Here is a 10,987-nt window from a genome sequence, read left to right on the forward strand (position 1 = left end):
ATATTTGACACTGTAGGTGAAATGAACCCATTTCTTGAAATACCAAATCACCATTTATCGGAGAAATATATAATTTGAGTGAGGATATGATTACTAACATTTCAATTAGTAATGATGTGTCAATATTGTTAATTAGTGAGAAAAAATGTACCATTGTAATATGAGGTGTTATCAATAGGAAAAACAGGGCAAAGCGTATATGGAATCTCTGTGTACTGCCTTTGCAACATTTCTGTGAACTCCAAATTACTCTAAAATGAAAACATTTATTAAAAATATTAAATGTGAATAACAGTGAAAGATCAGGGGTAAGGATTCTTGAGTTCTAAACTAGATTAAGACTTGATTTAGGACTATAGTAGGAATTAAAATTATTTATGTCTTGCACATACCCCTCTATCCATATTTTAAATCTATGAATTTTTTAGAAGTACTTTTCTTAATTGTTTCCCACCTTAGTTAAACTTCTAAAATCATGTCAATATTTTAAGAAGCTATAAAGCATAAAATTCCAGAAATTGATGAATATATTTTACTGCATCACGTAGATTTTAATAATCCCAAGAAAAATTATTTTAAATATAATTCAACTGACTAGCACAACTCAATGAAATCTAAGCCAGCAGGTTGGAAATATATTCTAACCATTGGTAAGTTGAGCAAGTGACCTGGAATTGTTTTTAAGAGCATTCTGCTCTTTTTCCCACATTGATCATATCACGTGACCTTGACCATATGATGCTACAACCAAATCAGCCTTCCTATCTCCAGGCCCTTCTGTGTCACTTCTGTTGGCTCCTCTTCCTACAACAGAGTCACAGGTGTAGGTGTTTTCAAGACTATAAGAAATTAAAACCCCAAAACAGATGAGTACAAAGACAGGGTAAATAACCCAGTCTTGTGGGGCTGAGACAGCAGAGACTGGGATAATTGGAAAAAGCTCTCTGTCTGATGAAAAGGCAGCAACCCCTTCCTTAGCTCTAGCCAGTTGTTTCTGTGCTAGGGTCTAGACTGAAATTGGAGAATCTGTTTACAAGGGAAGCTAGATATCTGTGATTTTTGAGTAAAATCTGTTGGAGTTTTAATCTTGGCAGTCAATAACTTCAGACTGATTTGACATCTGGGCTACACATTTGTCATCCACATTCTTCATCCTCTTCCTGAGCAATTGCAACTGTTCCTGTGGCTCCAATTGTCCACTGATAACAGTGAGGATTCTCAAATCTGCAGCTCTTGCCTAGACAGCTTTCTAGGTTTACAGGCTTGTATATTTATTTCCATGGTGAATATTTTCAAACCTAACCTAAACACTTTGTTCTATCCATATAGTTTCTCTCTCTCTCTCTCTCTCTCTCTCTCTCTCTCTCTCTCTCTCTGTGTGTGTGTGTGTGTGTGTGTGTGTGTGTGTTTCTCTTTGGCACATCAAGTTTTTTTGCATTTTTTAAATCAAGATTTCATGTTCTTTCTGAAATGTAAACTCCGTCCTTCCTCATTACTTGGTTAATATCCACTGTTTCCAAAAGTAGCTCAAACATTACTTCCTCTATGAAAAATTTCTTTACCCCAGAAGCAGACTTTACCACTACTTCATTTGTACTAAATTTTAAATCTGTACAACTGAGCTAATAACATTTTCCAAGTAAAGGATGTAGATATCTGATGAAAGTTATAGAATTTGTTCCTGAGTGTGGATTCACATACTTACCATCATGCATAAATTTATACATGAGCCTATACTCATGCAGTTTATGCACCTGTATGAAAGTCTCTTTACCCCTTTGTTGCACTTACTTTTTTAAAAAATTGCTTCATCCATTAGCTCATATAAGGCTTGTTATTGTTAATTTTATGTTTTAACCTGATTCAAGGAGATGCTCAGATAGTTAGGAAAGAATTAGGGAAACTATGGAAATGGAAGGAGACCCTCATTGTTACACAAAGTTACATATAAGAGTTTGTGAGGGGAAAGGGGAAAAAAAAAAAACAAGGGAGAGAATTAAAACAACAGCAGATGGGGTAGAGAGGGAAGATGAGAGGGAAGGGGAGGGGGATAGTAGGGGATAGGAAAGGTAGCAGAATACAACAGTCACTAATATGGTATTATGTAAAAATGTGGATGTGTAACCGATGTGATTCTGCAACTTGTATTTGGGGTAAAAAATGGGAGTTCATAACCCACTTGAATCAAATGTATGGAAGATGATATGTCATGAGCTGTGTAATGTTTTGAACAACCAATAAAAAATAAATAAAAAAAAAAGAATTATTTCTATATGTGTCTGTGAGGGTGTTTCTAGAAAATATTAATATTTCCATCAGTGAACAGAGTAATAAAATTGTCCTTATCTGTGTGAATAGGCATCATTTTATTTCTTTAGGACTCAAATAGAACAAAAAGAATGGTGATTTTTTTCTCTCGGTTTAAGTTGTGACATCCATCTTCTTTTACTCTTGGACATGGGTGCTCCAGCCTTTGTACTTGGACTGAATCAAACTACTGGCATTCTTGGCTCTCCAGATTGCAGAGGGAAGGTCATAGAATTTCTCATCTTCCATATCTGTCTAAGCCAATCTTTGTAATATGTAAATTCATTAATAATTGAATAAGTACTATTGTTTCCGTTTCTCTGGAGAATAACCCTGACTAATGTATCCTTTAAAGGTTTGGGATTGGAATTCATTACTATCCCCAGAGCCTGATAAGGTCTAGATATGTCTGAAATATTTATTGATTGAATGAATAAGTACATAGGTAAATTTTTTTCCTGGTACCATTCCTGGTACTGAGAAATCAAAACCAAAAATTTGAAACAGTAATTGTGGCAATCTTACATATGTTACTGTATTTTATAGGCCTTGTTTTCTCCCTTGCATCTTTTCTATCAATGGCTCTTTGTACTAAAAATAAGTCTCCACAACTTATTTACAGTTCTAACTGCTTTACAAATATCATCAAACTTTCACTTCAGATACAGACAATGAATTTTGACAAACTGCTGGAAGGCCAACAACTTTCTTTTCTAATGCCTTTCATGTAAAGGGATACACTAACGCTGCTGTGACAGTAACTTATGCAGGCAATTTGCTTCTTTGACTTGAGACTAATTAGAGCTTTAGTTTTCAGTCAGTAAAAAGAGAACCCTAATTGAGAAAATACCATTCAACCCATTATGGATGTGTACTTAGAAATGATATTTTTGAACTTGCAAAATGAGATAGAGAAATAATGTATAAACTATAATAAAGAGATATTACTTGGACACTATTCAAGTGACTTTTAAAGATATTAATGAATACTGCATTCAAATTTTAAAAGGCTACTTAAAATGCTCTAAAATATAAACAATTATCCCCTTTTTTTCTTTAACTACTTACCACTTAAATTCTAAGAGGGCAAATAATTTTTAAGAAACCATAGTGCTTTTGCTTGTTCAGCTCTAATAATACCTGAGAAAGGATCTATACTCAATTATTCTTTCCCAACTCAATCTTAAAAGCTTATATAATGTGACATTATAAACCAGAGAATAATGGATAATGATTAATAAATGCTGTCAATAACTGGTTAATCATTGGAAAGCTATTAGCTTTATACCTAATGTGTTCCATTTTTTTTTAAGTGTAAAAATCTCTGTAATTAAAAATAAATAAATAAATCAGGCTTCCTGTTTCTGGTCCATGTGTAAAGAACTGGGAAATGACAACTCCCATCCTTCCAAGAAAAAAAAAAAACTGATCATCAACAATTCATAGTTCTATCAGAATACTGAAATTCTGGACAAACAGCTGTCTTGAAAATTGGAGAGACAGACAGGTAGATACATAGGACCACAGCTTATCTGGGACAGGGCTCAGGAGCAGAAGACAACATCTGGAGGCAATATTAGTAGGAACTCTGAAAACTGTAACAGATGAATTTCACTGTTTACAACTTGAAAGATTAAAAACTTTCCAAGTCAGAGTGTTAGTGGTTCCACAATTTCCTGAATTTTACCTGAAGAAGCCCCACCAGGTTCTGACTATGAAAACTAGATATATATCCCCCCGTGCTTCTGGAAGAGGAAGAAGAAAGTCTAAAGAATTAAGGTGTAAAATTGAGATCAGAGAAAAATTTTGTGTAAAATTGAGGTCAGAAAAAAATTTTATTTATGAAACAAAGGCAGTAGTTATAGAAAAAAAGAAAAATGGATTTTAACACATATTATCTATGTTTTAAAGATTCCATAAGCAAGAGGTTTTTTGTTTTTGTTTTGTTTTGTACCAGGGATTGAACCCAGGTGTGTTTAACCACTGAACCATATTTCAGCCAGTTTTTAAATTTTTATTTTGAAATAGGGTCTTGCTAAGTTGCTAATTGCTCAGGCTTTGTGAAGTTGCTGGTGCTGACTTTGAATTTGCAATCCTCCTGCTTCAGCCTCTGGAGCTTCTGGGATTATAGGCATGTGCCACCACTCCTAGCTCATAAAGATTTTTAAAAGGGAAAATATTTACAACAAAGGTGACAAAAGATTATTGTCTTAACATGGTCATGTGTCATTTAACAAGGATATATTCTGAGAAGTGTCCTCAGTTGATTTTGTCATTGTGGGACCTTATGGGTGTACTTACATAAACCTAGTTGGTCCAAATCAGTTATGGGGAGCCCTTCTGATGTTATCAAGCAACGTAAGCACAGGGTATATGAGGCTGCTGCTGGCTTAACACAGCACACTGTTTTAGAGTAAACTTTGTTTTTATAATAGAAGGATTCATTCTGAGATGACAATAGAAGAACAGTAAATATATAAGTGGTAACAGTAATTTATTATCATTATCAATATTGGTATTTTATATAATCATATATGCTGTATGTCTTTATGCAATTCACAGCTCATTAGGTTTATTTATAACAGCAGCACCACAAACAGGTGAGTAACCATGTCATGGTAGCTTTAACATTGCCAGGCAACAGGAATTCTGCTGTTCCTTTATTATCTTATCAGATCACTGTAGCATATGATCTGTCACAGACTGAAATGTCATTGTGTGGCTCATGAATTATGAACACTCAGAGATCAATAGGAAAACAATGTGACTTCAAAGGAATATGGTCAAGGGGAACAATCTCATGTTTTAAGAAAAGAATAAATAAAAATAATCAATATATAATGAATTCATATTTGTTTAATGAATAATGGAATTAATGTAAGTTTAAAGATAACATTATCTGCTTAGAAATTCTGTAAAGATATCCAAGACTTGTTGGCAAGGATCAAAAGGAATGATTATAACCATTCATTGTTCTAAAAGAATAATGTAAAAGCCTCCTCCAAAATTTTCCAACTAGTTGAACCAAAAATTTTATTACTGAGAGTTAACAGGAAATCACACAAATACATAAAAACATATGTTACAAGTTCATAGCATTATTTCTTATAATATTAACATTTTGGCAGTATCTACATTTTCAATAAAAGGGTTCATTTAAAAGAACCATATATTCATACATTGGATGCTATGCAGCTAGTATTAAAGCAGATACTTCAGTGATATGAAACATTTTTATAATACATTGTTAAGTGGCATTTAGTAATATATTTCTTTAGACTATAGTTATTGTTTTTCTGTTATAATGGGCATAACATTTGCAAGCTTTTCTTTTTCATATCTCTGTCCACCAATTTCAATCTGTACTATTGCCTTTGTTAGTATGCACCTTGGTATTATAAATTATTTGTAAACATCTCTTAAGATGATTTGCCAGCTTTGATGGATACCCTCTAGACTATGAAACGCTACAGAAGTGTTGATTAGCAGCTTACTATATAGTCCCCTTTACTCCTTTCCAAGTGGTTTTTGGCTGTATCTTTTCTATGGTGTCAGGACACGAACCACTTTTATTTCCACTTTTTTTTCTTTCTAATATTTGCAAGTATTTTAATCTTTTTTCTAAAGTTAAATAAAATACATACATGTCCCCAGTCTTTTTCTAGTAACTTGCAAAGTACTTACTAGTTTTCTGAGGTTCATTCTCAAATCATTTTTTCAAGGAAGAAGACAGAGGGATAATATCCCCTGACTTGTCGAAAATTCAAAACAATTTTTCTGTAACTTGTCTACCTGAAGTTTGCCTTGGCTGACTATAAACACTTTGTTGTTAAAAATCATTAGATTGGGTAGAGAGAAGTGATGGGAGGGGAGGGGTAGGGAAAGGGGGATAAAAAAGGCAGCAGAATAAAAGAGACGTTATTATTGCTGTATGTATATAGGTGACTGTATGACCAATGTGATTCTGCAACCTGTACAATCAGAGAAATGAGAAATTATACCCCCATTTGATTCAAATGTATGAATTGCCAAGATCATTGTACTGTCATGTGTAGCTAATACAAAAATCATGTAGTTATCTCCTCATTATTTTCTGGCATTGAGTATTGCTGCAGGATAATTCGAAGGGAGGCTGATATTTTTCCCCTAAAGGTGACTTTTATGTCCTGCATAATTAACCAAATTACTCATTTGTATACCTTTAAATTCAACAAATTTACCTGGTGATGTTTTGTTATTAAATATTCTGTGGTGGTATTCATTTGAGATGCCCTTTCATGGTCATTATTGTCAATTTATTATTTTTTAAATTTTAAAAACTTGTTCTAATTAGTTATACATGACAGTAGAATGCACTTTGACACATCATATACAAATGGAGTATAGCTTCTCATGATTCTAGTTATACATGTTGTAGAATCACACTGGTCTTATACTCATATATGTACATAGGGTAATAATGTCTGGTTCATTCTACTATCCTTCCTACCCTTTTCCCCCCTCCCCTCCCTTCACTCCCCTCTGCCTAATCCAAAGTACTTCTATTTGTCCTCCCACCCTTATTGTGAATTAGCATCCACATATCAGAGAAAACATTCTGTCTGTGGTTTTTTGGATGGGCTCATTTTGTTTAGCATAATATTCTCCAGCTCCATCCATTTACCTATAAATGCCACAATTTCATTCTTCTTTAAGGCTGAATAATACTCCATTGTGTATGTAGACCACATTTTCTTTATCTATTCATCTATTGAAGGGCATTTAGGTTGAGTCCATAATTTGGTTATTGTGAATTGAGGTGCTATAAACATTGATGTGACTGCGTAACTGTAGTATGCTGATTTTATATCCTTTGTATATAAACTGAGAAGTGGGATAGCCGGATTAAATGATGGTTCTATTCCATGTTTCCTGAGGAATGTCCATGCCACTTTCCAGAGTGGTTGCATCAATTTGCAGTCCCACCAGTAAAGTATGAGTATGAGTGTACCTTTTTCCCTACATCATTGCCAACATTTGTTGTTGCTTGTATTCTTGATAATATTCATTCTGATGGAAGTGAGATGGAATCTTAGAGTAGTTTTTATTTGCATTTCTCTAATTGCTAGAGATGTTGAACATTTTTTCATATATTTGTTGATGGATTGCATATCTTCTTCTGTGTAGTGTCTATTCAGTTTGTTAGCCCATTTATTGATTAGGTTATTTACTTTTTGGGTATTAAGTTTTTGAGTTCTTTATATTATTTTCAATTGAATGCTGGGTCTCTCTCTCTCTTTTTCTTTTTATAAAAAAAATGCTTGCCTTGCACTGAGGCACATATTGGTAATCCCAGTGATTTGGGAGACTGGGGCAGGAGGTTTGTGAGTTCAAATCATCCCCAGAAATGCAGCGAGGCCCTAAGCAACTTAGGGACTATCTCTAGAAATATATATATTTCTGTGCTCATAATAGTTACCTGCTCCATGGAAATATTTTTCAGCAGTGTGCTATGTTTTTAAATTCTGATACACTCTTTCATACTTTTTTTCTTAGGATATTGTTACGTTAAAACTATTCTGAGTTTTAAAAATTATGCATCACTGAATAAGTGATATATTTATGGAAAAATATTTCTGAAATTTCTACTTATGAAGATATAGTTTTGTGTTTTTTCAGGCTTCACCAGCAAGGGATCTGGCCTTCCTTGCTACCACAGAAGCAAAGAGCTTCCTTCAAAGATTGCTTTTTATGACCTACGTACAAAACTCTCCTATTTTCCTTTTCTCATTAAGGTTAGATCCCAGACAGTTTTTGCTATTAGTCATTCTCAACTTATCTCTATTGTTACAATGAAGGTATAAGCATTTATAGTCCAAAATAACTTCCTCGCTTCCAGGAAGGGCAATTTTCCCCAGAGTTTTTTGATGTCCTCATCCTGTGCACTACCCGTCCTCTGCACATTATCTCTTCATTTCTTCAAAATAGCTACTATCCAATCTCAACACTTCCATGGGTTTATATTCTATAGACCATATATGATTCAGGGTTTCTCTGAAAATAAAATTATTTAATTCTTTGACCCTAGAAAAATTTTAATGTGATTTCTAGAGAAGGAAAAATATTGCCCAATAGAGCAACATATTTATGCCAGAATTTCATGATACATTTCTTTTAATAAAGATTTAACAGTTACTTATTTAGATTTACATTTACTGGATTTAATGCAGTTGATCTACAAAAAGCAACTAGATACGGATTAAAATTTTATTCCCTTAAAGATAATACTAAAATTTTGATGTTCTAAAATTTTAAATAGGACTGCTAACAACAACAACAACAACAACAACATTTTATGGCTACAAGAAATAGATTACAATAGACAGAAGAGGTGCAACAGACTGGAGGGTTCTTTAAGTAACATGGTTCATTATTATTTCTTTAGTATTTCTTTAGTCAAATTCCCTCCAAAACTTTCTAGTAGCCATCTTTATCTAATAATCTTCCAGCTGCCTGAGCAGTCCACAATAGCCTTTTTCTGTACCTCTTATAAACTTCCAAAAGTTTTTGCTAACCACTGATAGAAGTTTATAGTTATTATTTGACTAACAAAGAATACATATTTCATATCTAACAAATAACAAATGGTTGTTAGATATGGAAAACTGAACCAAAGAATATAAGTTTTTCAATAAAAAAATACCTTTTTTTCCTAACTTGGGATTAAATCTAGTAATGAATATGAAACCTTCCTGTTGAGCCTGGCAAACAGACAGAGCATGATAGCTTTTCTTGTTTTTATTATATATCATCATAATTACTGCTGTTGCGCAGGGAATAAACATAGGGGATTTTTTTTCAAAATACATTATTCAGGCTGAAAATACAAAGATTGGAGAAAATCCATGCCATATATTTACAGTGTTTTATCAAAGAAGGAAAAGCATGCATGGTTGGGGCAATTTTTCTTCTTACCTCCAAGATTGATAACATGAAAGAACCTGATAGAACCAGAATCTCAGTCATTATAGTATTTTGAGCTCTTATTTATTCATTTCCAGCAAACATGATATAGAGTAAAGTGAAAAAAGGCAGTATTAACAAACATAATTTGGAATACATATATTTCCTCAAAGCAATCAAAGCATAGAGTGAATTATTTGCATTATTATTTAGAGAAGTACAATTTTTGACAATTTTTCTGCGCAGCAATTTGGCAAATTATGACAAGACCTTTAAGATGCCTATATCATTTAACTATCTACTTTCTTAAAAAATACATAAATGCAAACCAAATTTATGAAGATAATAAAATAAAAAATATTTATTATAATAAAATTGAATGCTAAATGATGGGGGCATTGTTAAAAATAGTTTGCTTTTCTATGTAATAGAATCTAATCTCATATACTCATTGAAAATAATTAATTTTTTTTCTGTTTTCAAAAGTGTCTCATATTAAAATTTTGGGTAGAAATGCAAGTTCCACAATTATTCAGTTTGCTATCTATGAGGTAAAATGTATAGTTGCAAGGAAAAGACAAAGTAAAATGTATAGTTGCAAGGAAAAGACAAATGTATAGTTGCAAGGAAAAGACAATGTGAATGATTGTTCTTTCTAGATTGTGAGAATACTAGCTGTCTTTTTAGTAGGCATTTTTAAAAACTTTCTACAATCAATACACATTTATATTTTAATTATAATAATAATATAATGAATATAATTTTAAGTATTTCAGGCTGAAAGAGAATTTGTCCCTCTGTTAAGCTTCCATTCTTAATATATTTCAAGATATTTTAATATTATACAATATTGTTATTTGATTTTTTCCATGTTATTTGATGTTTTATGTAGAATTTGTAACTTTCAAGTGCCTAATTTAACACTAAGAATCAAATAGTCCCATTTTCTGTATTATCGAGGTATAATTACTAAGATCATATTCTGAGCATTAAAAGCTATTAAAGCTGCAGTATAACTTCCTCTCCTATGACATTTAAATGGATCCTTCCTTTTTGAGCATTATCTTTGAGGTATGATCCATCTTGTCTGAAGAACTAATCAAATTCTGACATAAAGTGCTTCCATTAATTAGTGTATTCAAAGTCATATTTAACATGAAGAGACTTTGACTCATTTCATGGTCAATTAGTATCTTCTAACCTGCCTACTTATGTGTATAAAATCTTTGCTGAAATAATTTAAAATTTTTCATAAATTTAAAGAATTTTTTAAAAATAAATATTGATATATTCAACAAGGTTTACTGTACCTTATTTCTGTAAGTAGTTAGAAACTTCTGGCCCTTGACTTCCAAATTTCATTGCTTCCCCAAAAGGGAAATCAGTATTGTCACTTATGGTTTAATTTTTTAAAAATTAATTATATGTAACATAAAATAGTAGAATCTGTGAAAACTACAAAGATAAGACATAGAAGCAGTTTTTCAATAGCACATAATCAAGGCGAAACATACAATTAACTTAAATATGGAGCAAAATTGAATTGAGAGCTCTAATAATGAAACTAATGATTTGCTTTGCAAATGCAGGGATAAGAGAGATTATTTCTAACTGGGTAAGTACACACAGACTTCTTTGATAGCCCAGATGTCTCATTTAAAGGGAAGGATTCCTCATATGTTGATATAAGATGGAAGTACCCATGAAAGAGTAGGAAAGAGTTTACAGTAGAGGCTTA

The sequence above is a fragment of the Marmota marmota genome, unplaced genomic scaffold (assembly GCF_001458135.2).
Source record: "Marmota marmota marmota unplaced genomic scaffold, marMar, whole genome shotgun sequence".
Lineage (NCBI taxonomy): Eukaryota > Metazoa > Chordata > Mammalia > Rodentia > Sciuridae > Marmota > Marmota marmota.